The sequence below is a fragment of the Macadamia integrifolia genome, chromosome 13 (assembly GCF_013358625.1).
Source record: "Macadamia integrifolia cultivar HAES 741 chromosome 13, SCU_Mint_v3, whole genome shotgun sequence".
Lineage (NCBI taxonomy): Eukaryota > Viridiplantae > Streptophyta > Magnoliopsida > Proteales > Proteaceae > Macadamia > Macadamia integrifolia.
The window spans coordinates 1,466,784-1,471,388 of record NC_056569.1 but is presented as its reverse complement, the minus strand read 5'-3'; the positions used below and the strand labels follow the sequence as shown (position 1 = coordinate 1,471,388).

Below are 4,605 nucleotides of genomic sequence, written 5' to 3'. Positions count from 1 at the left end.
GGGGGGGAGAGCACGTTGAAGTAAACTATCATCTATTTCAGGAGGTTTGTATGGGAGATGTTGGTATATAAGTTAAAAACAAATGGTACATGTGTTTGGAATTGAAAGCCCCAGTCATCCTACTAGTGTGGGATGTTTAAATTTGTAAAAATCATCTCACTTGAATGAGAGATATCAACCATCTCTATTCTTGATTGTTACAGATGATCCCTATAAGTTTAAAGAGTATGACAACAGATCTTGAACTGATTTTGGTTGGAGACTGAAAAAAATGTGAATATTTTGCATGGATCTGGGGTGCTTCATTTCAGCTTAGCTCCCACCCGGACCCCACCCCCACTTTTTTAATGAAGTTCTAAGTGCAGTATAAGTTTAGTGATGAAAAACACACTTTTGCTCAACTTATAGGTCTTTGATTATTAGGTTTAAGTTTTTGGATACGATGGAAAAGGTCCTGATTTTTTGTTGGAGTTATTTTGTCTAATAATAGTGACGCAAATATTTCTAGTGTTCTGCCATTGTAAAATTATAGCATTACTTTCATTTAGCTACTTCTATATAATGAATTTGTTTTGTGTTGAAATTTTGGAGGTGTTTGTAAAGTTTTGCAGTTTTGAGAAGGCTTACTTGTATCATCTTGGTTATCAAAAATACTGATTCAATTTAGGACTGTGGAAACAGTGCTTGATATAGAATGCAACGCTGTTTTCATACTTCTTATCCTTAATTACTTCTCTGGGGAAAAGCAACGAGTTGCACACTTGCACCCCAAATTTGTACGCTTCGGCAGCCTGTGCTGCAATGAACCTGTCCTTTGGAAAGCAAAACTGGAACTACGCTTTCAAAATTCTTTTCCAAAAAAAGATTGTTATAGTCCAGATACTAGTGGTATGCCCCGTTTAAACCATTCCCCATTTTAGTAGTAGTTTTTGTTTCTTAGAAGAAAGGTAAGAACCTTATGTAGAAGTATCTGAATGTGTTTCATCATGGTATTTATTGAACTTCAGATTTTTTGTCACCTCTTGCATTAATTGATTATTTTATATTTGGTGGGTTATGAACTAATAATAATAATTTTGTGTTTTTGCTTTCCAGGTCATCTTATGAGGCACCACAAAAGTGCCCGGAAGGGATAATGAGCAAGGGAACTTCACATGCACTCATGAGGTAATAATTTAGGTATCATTGATGCACAAAGACCTATTGCAAGAAATGGTAGAGATAGACTTGAATTCAATGTGCTTTCCTTTCAGATTGGTTGAATTTTCCCAAGAGTAACAATAGAGACCACTATCCATTCTTAAGTATCGAAGGAGCTTTTCAGGGGCAACAGAACCATCTTCGATCTAATGGTGAAGATAGTTCCTGACCTGTTTGGATGGTTAGATGTTGGGAGAGATCCTGGAATTGACTGGCTAATTATCTGGCTAATTATGTTGGGAACAGCTTGATGGGCTTCTTCTACCCTGGAGGTCTTTCAAGGAATCTCAATTGACTACTTTTAGATGTTGGGAGGTAATAGCCTTTGGAGCTGTGGTTACCAACGTCTGGCTGGCATTGGGGTGGATTTAGAGATTCTGAGGGTCATATGTTATTAATTTATTAAGGCCGTCAGAAAGAAAAATCTATCATGGCTGAGTTGAAAGCTGTTATTGGAGGCTCAACCCAAATTCTTTAGGCATTAGATGGAGAGCGCTTCTCATGTGTATGAAGACACCAAGGACCTGAACAAGCTGATGTAGGATAGTAACTTTATTACTCCCAACATCTCAACCTAGCTGATGGTTGGTGCTCTGCAATTATTGAGGAAGCTCAGCTGAATCTCAGCAATATGTTCATCTCACCAGGAAAGCTAGATTCTTGTTGTTCCTTGTAGATTTCTATTTTTGGATTTTTGCATGGAGGTTTAGGACAGCCAACACTTGGGTGATGAGCTGGCTGGTGCGGGTGTTGGTCTTTGCAGAAAGAGAATATGAGACGACATTTACCTAACTCTCTTGTAGCTTTGTACGTCGTTAATCCTTTTCAATGTTCATTAGTAGAATGTTATATTGCAAAGAATCATACGATCACTGACCACCATTTAGGTGAGTTGATAAATTCTGCTAGGGCTATCTTACAATTGTCGTGGGGGACCCTCAATTGTGGTTGAAGCATTATACCCACACAAGTGTCTGTCCTAGGACCCTTCGTTTGTTCAAAAAGAGTGAATTTTTTAGTTGATCCCAAAAGAATCCATCAGAAGATGGTGGCACCACTGGCTCCATAAGATTGAGATGGAATAGGAAATTTAGACAAGTTCATAGTCCAGTGCTCTATCAAATATATATAGCTACATAAACCTTCCTTTGGCAATATAGCTGCCCACCTGCATACCCCTCTTTCTGCATTCAAAAACATAAAGAAATAGAGAAAGCTTTCTTTGTATCAGTTTATTTTCTACGCTAAAAGAAACAAGTAGGTGGATGTATTACCGATCTCGTTTTGGCAATTTGGCTTGAACCCATATAGGTCCAATGTGTCAGTTTTAAAAGTAGTCAAACCATATCATTCCCCACTGTACTGGCATTTAATCTCCCACAAATTACAAAGTACTGAGTCCGCAACCTGCATTCTCCCATTTCCTGGATTTTTCAAATCCTCATTTTACCAATTGAGAAACTCTACGTGAACTGAAACTTAACACATGAATAGAGGATTTATGAGGATTTATGGACTTATCTTTCCACAAATTTTGGATCTCATCTAATTTTGCCACATGGCAAAACAAGTGACCATGGAGAGAACGCTCCTTCCACTGCCATGTAGGAACCTCTCGCCCATATAAATATAAATAGTTCAGGAAAGAAACAAAGCAAAAATGCAAAAACAATCAATTATGGTTGCCCAACACCCCCCCCCCTCCTTTTTCGGATGAACATCTTGTGATGCTTATGTACTCTCTTGATTCTACAATTTCTGCTCACATGATGTGAAGGGAAGAGGTATTCAAAAATAAAAACTAGAGGAAAGATAAGGGGTTACACTTGTTACTGCAGTAAAAAATTTTGATAAAAAAGTGGTTAAGTTCTTTCAATCGACGCAAAGAAATACATTTATATCAATTCAAAAGTTCAACACTTTCCTCTAAATAACCTATGCAAGTAAGATTTTCTTACGACTGGCATAGCCATGGTTCCTCAATTGCCAGCAGAAATTCAGTCCCACCTTATGCTTCTCTTATTAGACCTGTGTTCTAAAATGATACTGATCAAAGGCCATCAAAATTTTGTATATACAAGAAAAAATAACCTTCAACAAAATTCTTTTGACCAGGTTCATTGGAATAGATTTCAGTTTTCCAACGCACAAGGCCTATACTGATACTCTTGTATTGCTGCAAATCAAGACGAAAATAATATAAGATTGTCAAGGAATACAAAGTGATTCTCTAATTCAATCAAATGAAAAGAGAAATTTGATGGAAGCCAACTTTTTTACAACAGAACAGTAATAAAGAAATGAGAATGTCCTCAAGAATAATGAAAGCAGCAGGTAGATGCAGTTTAAAGAATAATGCAGGTTTTTTTTTTTTTGGGGGGGGGGGTGTTGAGGAGAGGGGAGCATGGATTTAGGTTTTGGGTTTGTGCCGGGCATATGACCCAAGTAAACTTGGATCGGCGGAGCCCAATCCACCATTCCAATACTGATCACCCAAAAAAACTTGGGTGACAAGGCCTGTTTACATCCTATGATGCAGCCAACCAACCCAAATTCCAGATTAGGAATCAAAGATCAGATCGGTCAGATTGACTGCTCAACAAGCTCATATTTGAAATATTTTCTGCTAAAAACCAGTAGGTTAAAGAGCTTGCTGGTTATGTATCTCCAGAAGCTGATGTAGCAGGGATTACCAATGGATAGTCTGACTTGCAGGTTCTATAAATTAGCACCTGAGTAGACTAATAGATGAAGAATAGAAGAAAGAACAAAAGAAAGAAGAGGAGAGAGAGAAGAGTCCTCACGCAATTGAATGAAATATTCTAGCAAAAAAGTGGGCATGTGACCGCAGTGTACACGCCCTCTCACAGGCTCCCTCCCCTTTTCTTATTTAATGATTTGGGCCCCCTAGGGGTATACGAAACAACACCCACCAAAACTCATTCCCCCTCTAGCCTCTAGTCGTGTATAATGCCAATATAACAGTCAATCCCTCTCCAAATATTCTAATTCAAAAACTTACTATCACTCTATTACATCTCTTTTGTAACTTCTAATCTCTAAACCTGTCATGACTCATGACACGTTAATTAAATAGACAAACTAACAAGAATAAATTACTAAACCAAAAAATAAAAAAAAATACCAGACTAAAACTACTTAACCCGCAAGACTACCTAAATATATATCTAGACGAAGACCTAAAATTTAGGTCTAAAAAATTGGGCCCATTAAAAATAAAAATCCTTGAAACAAAAGCCCATAACTAAGGCTCCGTTTGGTATCGTTTCTGTTCCAGGAACGCCGTTTCGTGTCAAAAACGAAAATTTCAGTTTCTGTGTCAAAATGCAGTTTTTAAACGAAAAAATGGCGTTTCAAAATTTCAGATTTTTATCGAGATTTTTT

General features: G+C 37.5%; 2 protein-coding genes across 9 annotated transcripts in view; one reads left to right on the top strand and one right to left on the bottom strand.

Moving 5' to 3' along the window:
• LOC122060122 (protein ROOT PRIMORDIUM DEFECTIVE 1) overlaps window positions 1-2,457 on the top strand; it is a 7,611-nt gene extending 5,154 nt beyond the window's left edge. For 5 of the 7 annotated variants that reach the window (XR_006134261.1, XR_006134259.1, XR_006134260.1 and 2 more), the window contains one exon: window positions 1,096-2,457. The gene's annotated coding sequence lies outside the window, so the exon portion shown is untranslated. The remainder of the gene's footprint in view (window positions 1-1,095) is intronic. The other 2 variants (XR_006134262.1, XR_006134258.1) reach the window with 1 other exon arrangement.
• A 515-nt stretch (window positions 2,458-2,972) lies between these two features.
• LOC122060120 (ribosome biogenesis protein WDR12 homolog) overlaps window positions 2,973-4,605 on the bottom strand; it is a 13,549-nt gene continuing 11,916 nt past the window's right edge. For both annotated transcript variants that reach the window (XR_006134255.1, XM_042623303.1), the window contains one exon: window positions 2,973-3,376. The gene's annotated coding sequence lies outside the window, so the exon portion shown is untranslated. The remainder of the gene's footprint in view (window positions 3,377-4,605) is intronic.